This window comes from Octodon degus, unplaced genomic scaffold (genome assembly GCF_000260255.1).
Source record: "Octodon degus isolate 3935 unplaced genomic scaffold, OctDeg1.0 scaffold00135, whole genome shotgun sequence".
Lineage (NCBI taxonomy): Eukaryota > Metazoa > Chordata > Mammalia > Rodentia > Octodontidae > Octodon > Octodon degus.
The window spans coordinates 2,269,745-2,278,162 of NW_004524711.1; the positions used below are offsets into that span (position 1 = coordinate 2,269,745).

General features: G+C 35.7%; 1 protein-coding gene across 1 annotated transcript in view; it reads right to left on the reverse strand.

Annotated features, from left to right (window-relative positions):
- The window catches only part of Thsd7a (thrombospondin type 1 domain containing 7A), a gene marked incomplete at its 5' end in the record, with an annotated part of 460,951 nt that overhangs the window by 246,160 nt on the left and 206,373 nt on the right, over positions 1–8,418 (reverse strand). The gene's annotated exons all lie outside the window — the stretch shown is intronic.

Here is an 8,418-nt window from a genome sequence, read left to right on the forward strand (position 1 = left end):
GGATTTCAGAAAAAGGAAAGATATTCCTGCTCCTGGATAGGAAGAACCAACATTGTGAAGATGGTCATACTCCCAAAATTGTTATATAGATTTCATGCAATCCTGATCAAAATACCACCACCATACCTCATCAACCTAGAGAAATCATTTCTAAAATTTATTTGGAACCAGAAAAAAAAAAAAAAAAAAAACTAGAATAGCAAAGGCAATCCTAGGCAATAAAGACAAGGCAGGAGGCATTACAATTCCTGACTTGAAATTATACTACAAAGTTACTGTGAGAAAATCAGCATGGTATTCACAAAAAATAGACCTGAGGATCAATTGAAAAGATGAGAATTTGAAGATGCAGCTACAAACACATTCAGCCACCTGATCTTCGACAAAGGGGCCAAACATGCTTACTGGAAGAAAGACAGCCTCTTTAACAAATGGTGCTTGAAAAACTGGCTCTCTACATGCAAAAAACTAAAACTTGACCCAGGTCTATCACCATGCACTAAACTAAAGTCTAAATGGATTAAAGGTCTGAACATTAAAACAGAAACACTAAATCTCCTAGAAGAGAAAGTAGGAGGAACTCTTAAAGACATAGGTGTAAGTGAACTGTTCATGAACAAAAATCAAACTACATGGGAAATACTTGAATGAATTAACAACTGGGACCTCCTCTTATTGAGAAGATTTTGCACTTCAAAAGAAATTACCAACAGAGTAAAAAGTTGCCCCACAAATTTGAAATAAATCTTACTCTAATAAGAACTCAGACAAAGGTCTTCTCTCTAGAATTAATAAAGAACCAAAAATCATTTGGGCCCAAAAATTTAAAGACCCAATCCTAAAATGGGCATCCAAGATGAACACACACTTCTCAGAGGAAGAAATACAAGAAATAAATAAATACATGAAAAAGATGTTCCACATCACTAGGCATTTGTGTAATGCAAATTAAAACATCCCTGAGATACCATTTCATCCCAGAAAAAATGGCTATCATAAATAATTCAACTAATAACAAATGTTGGAGAGGCTGTGGGAAAAAGAAACTCTTTTCCACTGCTAGTGGGAGTGTAGACTGGTGCAACCATTATGGAAATCAGTGTGGAGACTCCTCAAAAAATTAGAAGTGGAAATCTCATTGAATTCAGCTGTCTCTGTTCTGGGAATTTTCACAAAAAACCTGAAAACATCATATCATGGTGATGTATTTGTGCCTTTGTTTATAGCAGCACAATTTTTGATAGCCAAATCTTGGAAAAAATCAAAATGTCCATCACTTGAGGTATGGATGAAAAAACTGGTAGTTTTAAACAATGGAGTATTATTCAGCTATAAAGAAAAATACACTCGAAGCCTTCATATATAAGCGGACGCAACTTGAAGATGCAACAGCCCTGAGAACAGCAGTGTGTAAACCATGCTTGAAATACCTGTCATTTTGGTCTTTTTAATGTGTACTGCTTCTAATTTCATATCAATTATTGCTATACTCTATTTTACTCATAGTAAATAAATCAGATCCACAGGTGCAAATATCATATTGTCTTTCTAGTGTAAGAACTCAAGAAGAAATAAAAATGGAAAGGTATAACACAGTTAAATGGAAAGCTAGATCTTACGGATAAAACAACAAAAAGAGAGAAAGGAGGAAAGTTGGGAAATATGGCAGGGGCAAAACCATACATTTATCTAAACAAGATGGTTAAGGGAATGATCCTAAGAATCTCCATCAGGTTTTTGAAAATAGCAGTTAATGGATAGAATTTTCACCCTGACTAACTCTATGTGCTGATATCTGTGAACCAAGCAACTACACTGAGAATAGCAGTGTGTAATATTAAAACTGTGCTTGAAATACCTGTCATTTTGGTCTTTTAAATGAGTACTGCTTCTAATGTCAGATTAATTATTGTTATACTCTCTTTAAAGTAAGTGTTTAAAAATGGTAATAAAAGAAAATGAGGGGCTGGGGAGATGGCTCAGTGGAATAAGAGCTTCCCTGGCAAGCGCAAGGGCCTGAGTTCCATCCCTGGTTCTGCCAAAAAAAAGAAAAAAAAAAAGAAAAAGAAAAAAGAAAACAAGACAAGAAAAAAAATGTCATAGAATTGTCCTGCTACAATGTTGTATATGGTTTGATTTCTAAATTTCTGTGTAAACATACAAATTTGTTTTTTCACATTCTATAGGGATTTAAATTTTACAACATCTATGGTTTTTTTTATTGCAGAACCATGGATTGAACTCATACTCTTGCACTTGCCAGGGAAGCACTAATTCTACTGAGCCATCTCCCCAGCCCCTAACATCCATGGTTTTTGGAAAATAGCAGTTCCATGTTATGTCTAAGGTGTTTGATATTCAGACAGATACATGTTAAGCTCAACTATCTCTGTTACAGGGTAATAATATCATTAAGCATCTCTTCTGGATGTTTAACAACTAAAGTTTGCAGACTGAAAATTTAGAGAAATGGAGGGGCTCCAAGGATGGCCAATATTTTGGCCCTAGCGAGGAGGACTTAGAACATAAGAGAAACTGTGCTGTGACATCTTGTAACGTAGTGGTGTCCCAAACTTAAGGAGATTCTGGGGCCACAGAGGAAAGTGATCAATGATGTAGAGTGTGCCTAAGGAGAGTCACCTAGAGAGAAAACATTCTCTCAGGCTTTCACAGAGAGCAAATTGTAGAAGTAATGACCGTAACTCATCCAGATGGCTGACACTGACAAAAGATGTACAAGCTGCTGTACGTGGTTTCAGGGTAAATCCTGAGGGGATTTGCCTGACCTTGTCAGATACAAAAGTTACGTTTTTAGTTACATAGGTCTTCCTTTAACTTGGTCTTAACCATCCGGCAGAATGGTATAACCAAGAGATATAAAGTAAAGCCATATTAACATACTTAGCTGTAAAAGGCTCAAGTCAAGAATTTCAGACAATTGCCAGTTCTGCTGATAACCCACTACTGTTATGGACTATTGGACTATATTGGATTATTTTGCTGAATTTAAGTACCTACAATCTTTAGACTGGCTTCAAGTATGTAAAGGTCCTTTAAAGACTTCTCCAAGTACAGCTTCTCTAACTGCAGTGGAACAATCATGTCTGACAAAACAACACAATAGAGGGATATAATTAAAGGACCATTTTGTAGTGAAAAAATATATATGCATATACAAGATAGTTAGGATAGATATACAACTACTTTTTCTTAGTTCAATGAGAAGAAAGGTTTGTATTAGTATTGTTTAGACAAGCTATCATGTCTACATCTTGTCCTCTAAACAACTACTATGAAGACAACAATATGCAATGTATTAGTTATTGTAACTGTCTTACTAATCTGTTTTGAAACTGGTTACATTGCTATTTTATTTTATTTCTTTCACTAAAATGAATAAAACATAAAAAATTTTAAAAAGCAAAAAGAAATACCAATTTTACTGGTAAAGAAGCTCAGATGTCTGCTTTACTCTTAAAATCATCAGGTATCTTTTCTGAAGCTCTGTGTTGCTCTTTGGCATCTTTTTCTTTAGCTCTGGCTCCTTATACCAAACTGATCTTTGCCCTGCAGGTAACCTGCCCCTTTTTACTGAGGTTTTTATTTTAATCTAGTTTGATTGGGAATGGTCTGTCCTCCAATCAGACCACACACAGTAAATTGAATTGTATCACTATGTCAAATTGCTCCAGCTAATACAGACAGGATCTTTTATTTATTCTTTCATCGAGAATTTCTTTTTATCAGCTATAAACTACAATAGGTAACCTGTAAGAGATACAAAGTATCTGGGTCTACCTGGAATTACATGAATTTAAATTAATGTTATGTATTATTTTTTCTTATGATTCATAAACAGAATTAGGTACATCAAACGCAAGAAGATTTTTTTTGGAGGGGGTGGGGCTGGCTCAATCTTTCATGGCATGTAGTGCTGGGGATTGAGCCGTAGTTCAATGGACCTGCCTAAGCTTGTCTAAGCAGCTACTCTAGGCCACTGAGCTATCTCATGGGCCCAACAGGAGCAAGACTTTATGCAGAGACAGAACTCTGATGTACGTGTCCTGCTCTGGCCATTTAGTTCTTATTTAATTTCAGTACATGAGATCTTTGATAGATTAGAATCTGCTAGAGAGCTATGTGGTTGCTAAGTGTTTGAAAACATTTAGGAAATTCAAAAGGTATCAGCATATCATGTATGATATATATAATATATATTTTGTATATATATAATATATATATAATATATATATCATTGCATGAGGCCCAAATGTATTCACAAAGTTTATACCATTCAAAATAATTTCTGAAAAATCCATATTTAATAGCCTTAAGTTAGGAAGTACATTTTATCTCTGTTTTAATGGCTATTTGTACTCTTATCTAACTTTCCAGGGAAATATAATTGTATTCATGTATTTCTATAGTTCAGGTTGGGGTATGGCTTATAAACAAATCATGTATATAACACATGAAATTACTAATACAGTTAATAAATTCTAAGAATAAGAAAATTCCTCATTAGGTTATACAACTAGGGGTTAATGATTTATTTCCTTATCCTATGGTAATTTTTTCCTTTTGAAAATATTTCCTCTGATGTAAAACCTTTTTTTTATATTTAAGTCAGAGGAAAATCAGTACTGTTAACATCAAGCTTTGGAATTCAAGCAAAGAAATGAAAACAATGGGTGAGGTCATTTTTGCTGCCAAGAAAATGAAAGGTCACTGCCCCAGGCAGCAGCTGGACTGCTCTAGGAAGCTCCTGTTCCCATAAGAAACTTGCTCTCACACGAACCCAAGCAGAAGAGCAGCCAGAATAAGGCAAGGGGAACATACTCGTGAAACTACCAGGAAAAGTCAGGAAAACAGAATGACCTTAGTTAGAGCTTCTCCAGGGAAAACATTAGGCAATTTGGTTCTTGTATCTTAAACATTAAAAGTTTAAAGTACTACCTAGCATCTTCTTTTTCTAAATTGTCCCATGATGGATTTCTCACTTAAAAAAATATTCATTACTGTACTGTGCATACTTACAATTTTTAAATGGGTATATCTAGTACAAGGCACACTTACTACACAAAATAAAAATAATTATACAATAATAATAATGTTAATGATAGTACTATTAATAAAGCAAGAGGAAACATTGGGAAGAAATGCACACACTGATGGCCCTGGTGGTTTCAAAGATATGTTCCTGTCCCCGAACTGAGCTAAATGTATAGACACATGTTGCTTAAAGATGGTGACATGTCATGAGAAATGCATGGTTGGTTGGTTGTATCAGTGTGCATATATCGGGGCGTGCATTTACACAAACCTAGATGGTATAGCCTACCGCATGTTTAATATATACACACTTGCATTTGTTGTACTTGCATATAAATGTCAAGGCAGAAGGTTTGTTTACACCCGCTTTAGTACAAACATGTGAGCAATGAGCTGCTCTTACAGTAGTTTTAACATCCATAGATGATGGGAGTTTGCGAGCTCTATTACAAATTTATGGGACCACTATTGTACATGGGGTATACAGTTGACCAAAACATTCCTATATAGCACAGTACTATATATACATGGGGTATACAGTTGACCAAAACATTCCTATATAGCACAGTACTATATATAAAGTCTGTATGCCTTCACAGATGCCATCATCCAAAAAGTGGCTTTTAAAAGGTACTTGCAGAGAGAGAGAGAGAGAGAGAGAGAGAGAGAGAGAGAGAGAGAGAGAGAGAGAGATCTTTAAGTGAGGTGAAGAAGTCTGACCACGATAAGATAGTCCTGCATTAGAACCTGGGAGGCGACCTGGATGGTCACCTGGATATTTCTGAATCTGCTGAAAGTTTCTATGCAGACACTGACATTAGCCCTGTGTCAGCATCATATCCAACAATAAATAATGACAACCAAATAGCTTGATGGCATCAAGATGTAAAAAAAATGTGATAGACAATATAAGTATAGACACTTATAATGGGCAAGGTTAAATTAATAAACAAATGCTCAAAATCTAAATGCACTTACAATACTAAGAAAGATGTACTGTCTACTTTAAACAGAATATATATTTTGCCAAAGAAGTTCTTTATTGTTAACTAGGTGCCATCATATTGAAAGACATGCTAAATGGTATCCAATGAATGAAGTAGAAACATGAAACTACACCTCTCTTAATTTAATGAAACACATCTCTTAATAATCTTTGACATATATTTTTTCTTTCATGAATGTTTGCATTCTCCTACAAGTCTCTTCTGACTATTGTTCACTGAACACCTCTAATTTTTAAACTGGAAGATTTTTAAATTTCAGAATGTAAACATTTTCTCACAGCTTATGATAGTATGTGCCAAACACTGTCTCAGTTGAACAGAGACTATACAGAGTAAGGTTACTTTTCATGAAATAGTTTATCTGGCCTCTTATTTATTGTTACTTCATGGACTAAAATGTATGCATAAGTACATAATATGTTGCTATATGTGTTTACATAACAGATGTTATAAATTCTTACAAAACTTTCAATACTTAACAAAATTTGTAATACAATCTAGGATCGGAAATAATATGAATGAGCTACTAAATTTTTTCAGTATAACAATATCCTTTTGTTCAGGGGGTAAAATTAAGCTGAGGAAAAATACAAAAGAAAATAGAAATCCATTTGGATAATAATTTAGATAAACAGATCAGGGTAGGAGGAGCACATAGACTGAATCATAAATCTGAAGAAAAAAATACATCATCATTGGTGAAGGATACTGAATAGAACACTTAAAATGTAGAAGTCCTGCTTTATGATTGTGGCTCTAGCAGTTATTTGGGGTCCTAATGCTGGTCTAGTGGACAGTAGACAGTTCTGAACATTTGGATTTTATGCCCACAATTATTTGAACTGTGGCTTTTGTTCATGGTTCATGGGAAGCACAAAGTCTGGAAAGATTTTAGAGTTTGCAGCCTACTCCTTCTCTTCCTCCTCACGGCCCCTCCACATATGGTTTTACAGATTAAAATATTGAGTCTCCAAAAGTTTAAGTGACTTGTTCAGCCCAATGTAACCATGAATGCTTAGGTTTCTGTGCACGTATTTAGTGTTTTCTTCCTCAATTATCCATTACTTGAATTGTGCCTATTCATTCAGCCAATTTTTACATGACTGTAAAGCCAAGAGATTGATATTCAAATTTCCTATCTCCACTCTAGAAAGCAATTGAGTACAGAAGGCAGGATCCTATGGTAGCATAATAATCAAGCAGTAAGAGACTACAGTGTTGAGAAAAAATATAATTTTCTGGACAACAATTTTTATTTTGAACAGGAGAGAGGCTGTATCCAAAAAGCCTGAAAAAAAATAATCAGAAAACCACATCAGATAGCATTATTTATTGCTATCAGAAATGCTGTAGTTGAATGTATACAGAGATCCACCAAAAATGTGAATTTTAGAACAGAAATAATACACAAACAGGCTAATGTGCCTGTCTTTTGGGGCTATTAGATTTTTTTCATTTCTTATACTTAGGTATTTGGCCATAAATTATTTGCTTTACGGTGTTATCTAGAAGCTGGATAAATCTACTGCTTTTGGCTTACAAAAATAGCAACAAAAATATTTTTAACATCCTAATTCTGTCTTATTCCTTCAAAAATTTATTAGGATAATTTCCCACATTTCCGTTCAATATTTCCACTGGGCTTTTAATCACAAAATATGCCCAAATGGAAAATTATTTTGGTACTGTAGGGTTCCCCCAGCCCCTTTGCACTGAGCTCTATCCCTGGCTGCCCCTCCACCCCTTGGTTACTTCTTCGTTTTATGTTTGTTTTCAGGTATCTCGTTAAGTCTCTAAGTTGTCCAGGCCTCGCTTGTATTCATGATCCTCCTGCCTCAGCCTCTCAAAGTGTTGGGCTTGTGGGCCAGTACACCGTACAATTCTTGCCCCATCAAGAATGTTTGAGGGTGCCTCTCCCCCCTCAAATTTCTTTAACCTTAAATATTACTGTTCATAAAAGAACTAATACAAGAGACTAACACTTCAACTCTTAAAAAGCCTCTTTCAGTCAGTCATGGTGGCCCATGCCTATCATCCTGGAACTCTGGGAGACTGAGGCAGGGGGATCATAAGTACTAAACCAGCTTGGGTGCCTTGGCAGCCTAGAAAGGCTTTGTCTCAAAAAAAATGTATAAAAAGGCTGGAGAAGTACTTTAGTGTGATGATAGCAGTTCATTCCAAGTACAAAACATAAAAAGATAATGAAAGAAGGAAGGAAGGAAGGAAGGAAGGAAGGAAGGAAGGAAGGAAGGAAGGAAGGAAGGCAGGAAGGAAGGCAGGCAGGCAGGCAGGGAGGCAGGCAGGGAGGCAGGCAGGGAGGCAGGCAGGCAGGCAGGCAGGCAGGCAGGCAGGCAGGCAG